The sequence below is a fragment of the Anastrepha ludens genome, chromosome 4 (assembly GCF_028408465.1).
Source record: "Anastrepha ludens isolate Willacy chromosome 4, idAnaLude1.1, whole genome shotgun sequence".
Lineage (NCBI taxonomy): Eukaryota > Metazoa > Arthropoda > Insecta > Diptera > Tephritidae > Anastrepha > Anastrepha ludens.
Window position 1 is genome coordinate 127015819 of NC_071500.1, and position 11628 is coordinate 127027446.

Genomic DNA, 11628 nt, shown 5'->3' on the forward strand with positions numbered 1-11628 from the left:
ATTCTTATTTGGTCATAGTGGGATTTGGACAAAGACTTAGCGCAATTTTGATTTCTGTAAAAAATATGAAATATTTGTAAGAATTGAGAAAAGATTGTTGACTATTATTATTTATTGTACCATATCAATATTTGGTAGAATAGCCGTTATTCTGTATAACTGCTTCACACCTGCGTGGTAAACTCTCTATTAACTTTTGGCACCTGTCCAAAGGAATATAGTTCCATGCTTCCTGTACACCTTCCCAAAGTTCATCGATATTTTTAAATTTTTTTTGTCCAACCATCGTCTTCACATCATTCCACAAGTTGTCGATTGGATTTAAATCCGGACTTTGTGCTGGCCAATCGAGCTGGGTAATATTTTCCTGCGAAAGCCAGTTTTTGACCACTCCCGCAGTATGTTTGGGATCGTTGTCGGGCATAAATATTAAATTTACTGGCATAAACTCGAAAGAATATGGCTCCATATTATTTCTAAGTATATTCAGATACATATGCTTATCCATATTTCTTTCTATCTTGACCAGCGGCCCAACCCCACGCCACGAAAAAGACCCCCAAACTTTTAAATTTCCACCGTCACGCTTCACCGTCTTTTTTGTGTACCGTGAATTGGTTTCCTGATTTTTTTTCACGATGTACATACGTTTTTCCATCAGGACCGATGCGGTTTATTTTAGTTTCATCCGTAAAAAGTACTCGTCTCCAAAACTCTGTCTTTTCGAGGAGGTGCCTACACGCGAATGATAAACGCGCTTTAATATTCTTTTTTGATAGGAGCGGTTTTTTTCTGGTTATGCTATTTTATTTTCCTTCAGACGCCTTCGCACGAGCTTACTGGATACAACTAAGCCTAATTCTGCCCTTACTTTAGCCGCTATCGTTCGTGAAGACATAAAAGGATCCGATCGACTTTTCCTTACAATTATTTGATCCTCACGGGGGAACTTTTACGTGGCGGAGCTTTACGAACTTTTTTTTGTTTTAATAAATTAGCATCCGACTTGACATCTCTGATGACATTTTTCTTGAACAATGCATTATTCCGGAAATCTTCACTTGATTGTTCCCCATTTGGTAAAGGTTCCACATTATTTTTCTTTGTTCAACTGAACAACACTTTCCTCTAGCCATTTTAGCAAAAATTTAAATAATAGACGTTATTAATTAAATATTCACCACAAAAAATAGTTATTTGCCGAACCGATCGCATGTAAGTGCGCTAAATAGTTGTCCAATGTAATTGAGACAGAACTCAAGAAAAAATAAGCAATAACAAATACGAAAGAATTATAACGGTTATTTTTTGGGCATTTGAAGAGACCCATAAATAACTCTTATCATGCTGAAAACAAAATTAAGAGAATTTGCACTCTCTTAGAAGTAACTGCATTATTTATCAGTATAATATAAAGTGCGCTAAATGTCTGACATAGCTGTATGTTATTGAGTAGATTAGTGGCTCTCGTGGGTAGCAGAATTTTATTTTTATAATCAATTTTTCTATTTTTTTAAGAGCGAGAACGTGAAAATAAATCCTTTTTTTTTTGATTTTCCAAGAAATAATTAGAAAAATAAGTAGAATTTTTTTTTTGAATTGAAACTTCTTAGGCGTCGATGGACGAGCGAGATTGGAGAGTAAAATATCAAGGCCATGCAACGTTTTGGGATTTTCGTTCCGCGAGAGAGAAAGATATAACGTCGAGGAAAAGGAGAGAGAGAGCTATACCTTATATATACCTTAGATACACCTTAGGCTATTTTTCCTAAGGTTTTCCTTGTGGTTGCTAATTTTTAGTAAGAAATAACACTGCCTACTTTTTGGCGCTTGTTTTTTGGTGCAAACTTGTAGAAAATATATTTTTGGTGCCTATTTTTTGGCGTTATACTTACTTGGAGCCTATTATCTGGGGCGTTTTTCGGTCCCAATTTTTTTGGCGTTTTTTGGTGCCTACTTTTTGGCGCTTATTTCCGTTTCCTGGCTAGTGCTTGTGCGTACTATAAAGTGCTATTCATTCCGGCGTCGGATTTATTGATATTGCCTTGCGGTAATTTGTGCCGTTACTGCGGTCCTGGAACCGCTGCATTTGTGCGGGTGATAAAAGCTCGGAGTAGTGCGCGTCGGTTGTGTCCGGCGTTTACCTACACCGGTCGACCCGTCTCCGTTTTTTGTAAATTTTGTCTATTTGTATTCTCTGCAAATGTTGTGAATTTATTTAGATATATATTCTTTTTCTCTCCTTCTATCTCTCATTCTCTCTCGGTTCTCTCCCTCTTTCTTTGTCTGCCTTGAAATTTTCTCTTCTGTTATGTGTACTACGGTACACGCACCATAGCGATATATCTCCTGCTGAATAATCGAGCGATTTTTTTTTCAGACGTACCTAAGCAGCCCAATCAGTTAAGCCAGTGGCTTGTGTTACGTCAGGGGAAGCAATTTTTTATTATTGTCATTGAAAAACAAATTTTTTTTTTTTGTAAATAAAGAATTGATTTAATGAATAAAAATGATTTTCAATTAGTACCGGTTTGTTTTTCTTCAATTTTTAACGCCTTCAATTTTCACGTCTCTAGACCAGAAAGGTTCCCTAAAAGCAGCTAGATACAAATTTCAGCTTTTTCTATGACATTCCCATCAAGTTCGACCAGGCTTTCGTCATTTGATTGTCGATTTTTTCCCGAATGTTGCTTTTCAAGGCTTGTAAGGCCTGCGACTTTTTTACGTAAATCAGCCTCCTTATAGAAGCCCACAGAAAATAATGTGGAGCCATCAAGTAGGCAAACTAAACCAGAAGCCTCTAATTGCAAAAACAAACAGGCGGAATAGGTTATATCCTCCAAAAACAAGTCATCCAGTTTTGGTATTACGATTTTGTTCAACAAGTTTAGCTACCATTCGTCAATGACGGTTACATTACATCACATCTTCGGAATAATCAACGCGCCATACGGTCACTTTTTGTAGAAGAAGTGATACCTCATAGGGTTCGCGAGATACCCCAAAGTGGGTATATTTTTTATTTTCATGTCCAGAGAGGTGCGAATGCACTCCGTCGCTCAATGTCTACATTTTTAACCTTCGGAAGATACACCAGGGTGTAAGTCACTCCACAAAACATTTGGTAAGTTGTATAAGTAGTTTGTTCATTTCTAACTTCTGGAAATATACCCTCAGCTGTAGTTATATTTTAGCAGCGCCGATATTACTCTTCGAATTCATGCTGTAAGTCCTCAGTAGTTGATGCTCACCGATCTTGTGGAGATCTAATATGTGATGGGTTCAAATTTACCCCCCTGTGTAGTTCGCGTACGTCAGATAAAAATGATCCACCCGACTTCTAGACCACATTGCCATTATTATTCGAAAAGAAAATCGCTCCTTACAGAAAAGGAATTTAATAAGATACAAATTCATTTTTGACAAAACTAAGATAAATACCTATATTAGTCCGGGAGCCAGGGGTCGATTTTAGACTGCGTTTTTATACCGTTAAATTCTTGACTATACTCGCGATTTAGCTTTCATGAATAACGAAAGTGACCGTCAGCTGGCGCACCCGCGGTGGGTGTGATTGTGGGAAGGTACGAAACGTGTCGAAAAAAATGTATACCATTTTATACCTGCTGAAATTTTTTTCATGTATTGTTGACATTTAGTATATTAGAATAAACAAAAATAGTCAGCTGCGCGGTAGAGCGGGGAAAACACGTCAGCTGAACTTGTAAAAAAAAAATTAAAAAGTAAAGTTACTTTATGCCGGTTGAAAATTTCAAATATTATAGTATTAATAAATGAAAATGAAAGAATAATCGCCAGCTGATTGTCCGTTGGGGGAAAAGACGTCAGTCGTAGCATTGAAAATTCCACGCGCCGCCGAGATGTATGAACGCAATGATACATTCTTGCTTCGGCTGACGGTCTTCCCACCGCTATAAACGGAGCTGACCATCATTATTATATTTTCATATGTGTCCGAAATTATGTAAAAAAATTTCAATCGGCATAAAGTAGCTTTACTTTTTAATTTATTTTACAAGTTCGCCTGTTCAGTTGACGTATTTCCCCCCCTCTACGGCGCAGCTGACTATTTTTTTTTTATTCTACTAAATGTCAACAATACACAAAAAAAACTTTCAGCCGGTATTAAATAAGTTGTTAACATTTTTTTTCGACACGTTTCGCAGCATCCCACGCACGTACCCATCGCTACTCGACCAGCTGACGATTGGTTTCGTCATCCATTGGATGGCGTCTGCCTTCAGTATTAAAATCAGTCGGCATGAAATGATGAGGTCAAAATGACCCCTGGCTCCCGGACTATATGTACGTACATACTGTCAACTGTCAAAGTGTACACAACATATTGATAAGTTTTGACTATTTATTTATTTATTTTTGAATTTTCATTAATTTTATACAAAAATATACATATTTCACACTACTAAAAAAACCATATAATGCAACTAACTAACAAACTAATAATTCATTAACTTATGAATTTCATATTTTTTCGTACTCTTACTACTTTATTTTTAATTTGCATATGTATATACAGGGTCCGGCACTCGAAATGTAGCCAATTAAAAAGGCCATCAATTTAGTTAGGAAAATTACTTCTTTTCAGTTCGAAGTAAAAAATGTGTAAAAATTATACAAAATTAAGAATCAATTTACTTTTGCTCGATATGACCACCTTTTGTCTTGAGAGGCAGAAACGAATCACAAACTGCCCGAATACGACTTGCAGGAATTTTAGCCCATTCGCGGGCAATGACTTTCTTCAGCGCCTCGAGACTGGTGAATCTTTTAGTTCGGATCTTGCTCTCCAAAAAGGCCCAAAGAGAATAATCCTTCGAATTCGCGTATGATGTGTGGACTTTATGAAGTTCGGAACGTTGTTTTTTAGTCATTCTTGGTTCACTCGAGCTTTGTGAGTCACTGTCGAGTCCTGTTGAAACGTCCATGGTCTGCCCACGGCTTAAAACAACCTCCAGAATACTTTCCCGATAATATTTCGCATTAACCTTTACGCCAGGCGCGTTGAAAACGATTGGAAAGCGCCCATCTGCGGTTACGGCGTCCCCAAACCATTACCTATGGCGGGCGCTCCCTCCTGGTGGCCTATCGATGACTCAAATTCACGTATGAAAATTCGGTCAAATGAACCCTATTTTTGCAAAAATTTCCGTTGCCTTAGCATCCTTTGTTACATTTTTGTATTAATAATGCTTGGATGACATCAGTGTAGTGGTATGTTTTAATTCGCTAAAATGATAAAGAAATTGGTAAAAAATGAAAAAAAAAACAATTGCATCACCAAAATTGTATGCACAGGAACTGAATGCGTCATAAGCTACACATACATACTCGTATGTATATAATATGTATGTGCATTAGGCCGGGTCGATTTGTGGGGAGGCAAAAAAATCGCCCATTGCTCTGTAAAAATCATATTCTAGGGATCAAAATAAGAAACTTTGCCGAAGGAACCATATCTCTAAAATGAATTCTGATGTCCCCCAATTTGGGTCGAACTTTTAGTGCCTTTTGTGGGGAGGCAAAAAAATCGCCCATTGCCATTGCTCTGTGAAAATCATATTCTAGGGATCAAAATAAGAAACTTTACCGAAGGAACCATACCTCTAAAACGAATTCTGATATCCCCCAATTTGGGTCGAACTTTTTAGTTTCTTTTCTCATGTAAAGGCCAAAAATGGTGATATTTTGAAAGGATTGTATGGAGAACCCCCCCGGGGAGTTCCAGGGGGTCTGCCACTAGCATGGGTGGATCGGCTGTCCAAAGTTAGTGGGGGTCGGTCATACATTTGGACTCGATTGGAGCACTCTAAATGGGTCAAAGTGAGATTTTTTATTTTGATCCCTAGAATACGATTTTTACAGAGCAATGAGCGATTTTTATTTTTAAATCGACCCGCCCTAATGTGCGTATATCTATGTACAGTGGCGAGCAAAACTGGCTTAGCTTTTTTTTTTTTGCTAATCGCGAACACTTTTTAACAACAGAAAAATAGCAGTAAGGATAACGGTATTAAGAATAACGGTATTTGAATACGTGTAAAATTGGCTAAATAGAATTTTTTTTATTTTTTAACATTTTTTTAAATTTTTATTTTGAAATATTTTCTAAACTTGAAGTAATCTTTTTTATCTCTTAAGAAATTAAATATTTCGCCTGAAAATTTGATAGCATTATTTTGAAAAATGAGCCTACAGCCATCAAGAATGCATGATTGTGTCAGACATTTTGCCAGTTCTGCTCGTCACTCAAAGTGTAGCAGCATTTTTGTGCTGATAAACTAATTGTAAAGCCACTCAAACATTAACGAAAGCAGCCTGTTTCAACAACGCCTGGTTATACGGATAAAAATATATATACGCACAAAAATACATACATACATACATATATCCACAAATACATACGTGCATTCCCACTGATTGATCGCTAATCTGCCCCCACAGTATCCATATTCTCGGCATAAAATAATAATGAATCCTTGAATGTAAGATAAATTTGAGTAAATATCCAATTGAATATGGAATACGGTAAACAGGTATTCATTACAATTATTGACTGCAGTGCATCAATTTGGTAAATAACAAAAACGAAAAAGCAGTTCACTAAAATTATTTGTGATCGCAAATATTCAACCTATCTTTTAGTCATCGCATGCAATTGAATGCCATAAATGCCAGCTTCAATCGAACTTCCCACACAAACACACAAAAGTACAAATACAATACATTAAATAGAACCTACTCACACTAACTGGCATTTGTATACAAATAAGCGGCAGTAATCCAGCATTGCACAGTAACAAACAAAAATTATAATCCCTTAAGTGCTCTAGAATTCAAAAAATTTTGTTAAGCTCTTTTTATGGTATAAAAGAAGTAGGAATTCGTTTAGCACTTACATATATGACTTTGATGTAAGCCACATCGCCTTTTTTGTTTTTTTTAATAGGAAAAAAGCATAAAAAGCCTACTTGGCCAGTAAGTCGTCAGTATGGGGCTTTAACGCTAACTAAAATATTCTCTCGTCCGAATGGCTGCTCCTCCCGGCACCTTTCCGTAAAGAGTCCATTATCGAGTACTTGAACTCAAATCGTCAGTCTATGTCAGTGCCCGTAACTATCCGGTGTTCACGTTGCGACGTCTTTTCGCTGTTTTCAGCAGCTTGCTGCGCCAGTTGTTGTTGCACATTTGCGAAACATTTGATCGGAAGATAGTCAAGTAGCTTTGTGTATATCTTGATGTTGGAATCTGGTGCTACTTACAGCCTCATACCGTTATTGTAGCTTTGTCGCGGAGACTAGAACTTCCAAGGACACTCTCCTCACCCACCCTAGCATTGAAGTCGTCAAGCACGATTTTTACATCGCGGTGGGGGAGCAGCAATCGTAGGCTTGTTCCAAGAGCTCCTAGAAGCTGTCTTTGGTATTGTCGCCTTTCTCGTTCATCGGAGCGTGCATGCAAAATAGGCCCAAATTGTAAAACCGAGCCTGAATTCCAAGTATCCGTCAGTTGGCAAATTCTCTGTCCAACAGCAAAACTTACTCCAAACACGTGCTGCGTTGCATGACAGCTGTAGTAGAGGTCGCAAGAAGACTTTTTGGAGCAACCTTGCCCCGTCCATCGTGTTTCTTGAATTGCCTACATTTCCTACCTACATACAGATGTATAGTATCTCCTACTTAATCAAGCCATCTATCCTTTTATCGTGGAATACTCCTTTTTTAGCCTCCAAAAATTATATGATTTCCTCTTTTTAGCATTCAAATATTGAAGTGAAACTTCTTTAGGCGCGTCGGGGGCCCCAAGGCAGATTGAAAATAGGCGAGTGAAACGGTAAGTTCGGAGCGTTACCGAAATCCGTCAAATGGGCGGGGCCAAGGAGCAGCTGCTCCTTCCCACTCTCGCCTATTCGCTCTCTCTGTCGCTCTCTCGCAGTAGTAGACTGGCGACATGCAGGCAACCGACAATCGACAACCGACAACGGGTATTATAGATAGCCATAGCCCGTGCAAATGAGTGCTGTGTGTGAGTATCAGATAAAGCGCCGATTGAATGTGTGTAAGCGGGAAAGCAATAAGAAACTGCTGTGAAGTAAATAGATGGTAGGTATGGAGGAGACGAAGCGATACAATGAGTGCGTTTGCCAAACGAGTGACGATAGTTGAAGTAGAAGGTTGTAAAATGACATTTCAACCGTTTCGGTGATCAAATCAAATTGATTAACGCGCCAAAAGTAGGCAAAAAATACCATTGGAAGTGCAAAGAAATGTCAGCGTCAAGTGCAACACTGCACCCAAGTGTCAAATTTGAAGCTAATAAGGACAAAAATAAATAGTACAAATTTATGTGGAGTGATATAGAAAAAAAAATATGAAAACCTGAATTTAACACGAGAGAGGGGGGAGAGATCTAAACCGGGGCTCCCATGCATGGAACAACCAACTTAGAAGTTTCACTTCTACCGTGCGTGAGTCTGACAGACCCTAGTTTTTTTTTTCTAATTTACTATAAATCCTCCTTTTACACACAATTCATAACGTGAACATTTTTCTTAACATCGATTTATTTCTTTCTTCATTCCGACATCTCGCGAAATTGTTGACCGTAGTATTTTTCTTTTTCTCTTTTTATTTTTAGTCAAAAATTGTTCTCATACTCCAAAAAATAAAATACGTGGTCGCATTACTCCCGCGTCTACTGTAGCTGTATAAATATGCAAAACGTCGACATTATCGTAGCAGAGTAAAAACAATAAGAGCAATAATTACATACAATTAATAATTACATACAGCCAATGCCGTGACCAAGCAAACGGCACCGGTAACAGCAACAACAATAAATTCATGAAAACGTAGGTGTTAATGTGTGCATATTTATTTGCAAAGTTATTATCGTTTGTGAATTTTGTTTTGTTGTATTTCAAGCATCACCATATTGTCGTTGTCAGCGGCTTTGCTTTTGTTGTTACTACAATTCTGTTTGGCGTCGTTATGCGTTAAATTGAATTCGGAAATAATCGCATTAAGTCTCTCACCGGATGATGAGTATTGACGAGTGGCCGATGACCGATGACCGATTGGCGGTGGTCGGTAAGCGGAGACGTTACATCTAACATAACTGAGCTGAGTTAAATCCAACACATTTCACATAATTACATTTTATGTAGCAGCAACACAGCCATACGACAGATTTGCAGCTGTTATTGGAAATTCTTGCAGGTTAACGATTTAGAAACAAGCATTATTAGAGGCAAATATGTATTAATTAAATTTAATTTGTGAATTCTAATTATAGGATAAAAAAAGGCAATTGATGTAGAGGTTGTGTCATAGGTATGTTGAGTGGGTCCCGAAGAAGTGTTTATTGTACCTACATTTGTATGTGAAGACGCCTGTTCAATCCTTTTGAGTAAGCAAGAAGTATCCAATACAAAATAGGAGTGTGTTTTGTGAGATTTAACAAAAATGCAATGTGCCTCCCAAGTAGAGTTTAATAAGAAAATAATACAAAAGTTTTCTGGGTAAGAGCAGCAGCGATCCGTCTAGCGTTTCAATTTTGAGCCATCAATTTTTTGACTTTAACAACTAAAATAAATTCTTTGATGTATCGAAATTTAGTCTATGGTTAGATATTTGCAAAATGGTGCGCTTTTTGCTTGAACAAAGTTGAAAATGTTATTATCTAATATCTGAAATCGAAAATCGAATAACTAGCCGAAACCGCGAAGTCAGTTGGCGTGGAATTGGCATGAAAAGTTTGTGGAATTTTTCTAATTTTTGCATAAAATTTTAAAATTGGTTTTATATGATTCATTTTTAGACAAATTTTGGTTTACTTATATCTCAGAAGCAACACTTTTACTGTTACAATGAACATTCGAAAAAAAAAATACTCAAAAATTGGTCAACATATTTAGCTGCTAACATTTCATCGCGGGTGAATACGAAGTGTGTTCAAAAAGTATCGCGAATTTTGAATTTACGTATATTCGAAGTTTTCGATTTTTTTGTGGCGATATGTTGGTACATACTCATGTCTCTCACTCATGCCGACGAGTTCGGTCATTTTGAATGTTCAGTTAATTGTTGACAGCTGCTTGGCTTGCACGTGTTTCGACTCTTCTTCGATTTTTACCAATTCAAAAAAATGGATCAAAGAACCCGTATCAAATTTTATTTGAAAAACGAAATTAAGTGCGCGGATGCATTCCGAATGTTGACTGTGTCATACGGAGAAGCTACTTTGGACCAAGGCAACGTTTATCGGTGGTACAAAATGTTCTCAGAAGGCTGAGAAGATGTGAATGACGAAAAGCACGCCGCACGCCCGAGCACTTCAACAACAGACGAAAAAATTTATGAAGTGAAGAAAATGGTATTGGCCAATCGCCGAGTCACCGCTAGAGAAGTTGCTGAGGAACTGGACATATCGATTGGCTCGTGCCAATCGATGTTTTTTTTTCAATGATTTGGGTATGAGACGGGTCGCCGCAAAGTTCATACCAAAACTGTGGACTCTGTTCGCGACGACCCAAATTTGCTCCAGAGGGTCATAACTGGTGACGAGTCGTGGGTTTATGGTTATGACGGGGAAATCAAAGCTCAATCATCTCAATGGAAGCTGCCGCACGAACCAATACCGAAAAAAGCGCGCCAAGTTCGGTCGCATGTAAACGTTTTGCTTACCGCTTTCTTCGATTGAAGGGACATTGTTCATCATGAGTTCTTGCCACAGGTTAAACGATCAATAAGCAATATTACCTGCAAGTCATGCGCAATTTGCGTGAAGCAATCCGCCAGAAACGCCCGTATTTGTGGAAGAACAAAAATTGGCTCTTGCATCACGATAACACCCTGCTCACAAATCGTTAAAGACGGCATCGACGGAGGAGCTGAACAAGATCAAAAAAATGATTTTTTGAAGTGTTTCGAAGTTTGGAAAAAACGTTGGCACAAGTGCATAATATCTCATGGGGACTACTTTCAAGGGGACAAAACAATAGATATTAATGAATAAAAAAATAATTTTTGAAAAAACACAAAATTCGCGATACTTTTTGAACACACTTCGTATTACTAGAGCGAAGACAAACATAGTATCAGCAGCAACACCTCTTTTACGAGGGCGAAAACTTATTCCCATACCCAATACATGTTTTGACACCTTGCACAAAATTGCTTTGTTCACGCCTTGTAAAAATATATATTTTTTATGCATAATTACTTTGGGAGTGGCAGGTAATTATCAGTAGAGATTAAGCAGATATTAACTTTACCTATTCCAATTCCAATTACAACCGCATTAAAGCAAAATTGATTTGTAGCAACAACATTTTATTTATGAGAACATACTTCTTCTTCTTCTTCCTGAATGCATACACATTTATGAAAGAGGCATATTGGGATTTGCATAAATATGACCTGTGGCTAGAATGCATTTATTATTGTTGTTAGTGTTTTCACAGAATAGTGTTCATAATGATGTCGTTAGAAGTATTATTTCCTAGTTTCGGTGTTATCATAAAAAAGTAATTACTGAAGTTTTTTCCAATTACTTTGCTTGTCCAAGCACTTCGCATAAATTCCGTTC

At 37.6% G+C, this 11628-nt stretch overlaps 1 long non-coding RNA gene across 1 annotated transcript; it reads left to right on the forward strand.

Moving 5' to 3' along the window:
• The first annotated feature begins 8128 nt into the window (after positions 1-8128).
• Positions 8129-9980, forward strand: LOC128861100 (uncharacterized). Its single transcript, XR_008454335.1, has 4 exons — positions 8129-8506; positions 8677-8890; positions 8964-9257; positions 9334-9980. It is a non-coding gene; the product is annotated as an uncharacterized LOC128861100 (long non-coding RNA).
• Positions 9981-11628: the final 1648 nt, after the last annotated feature.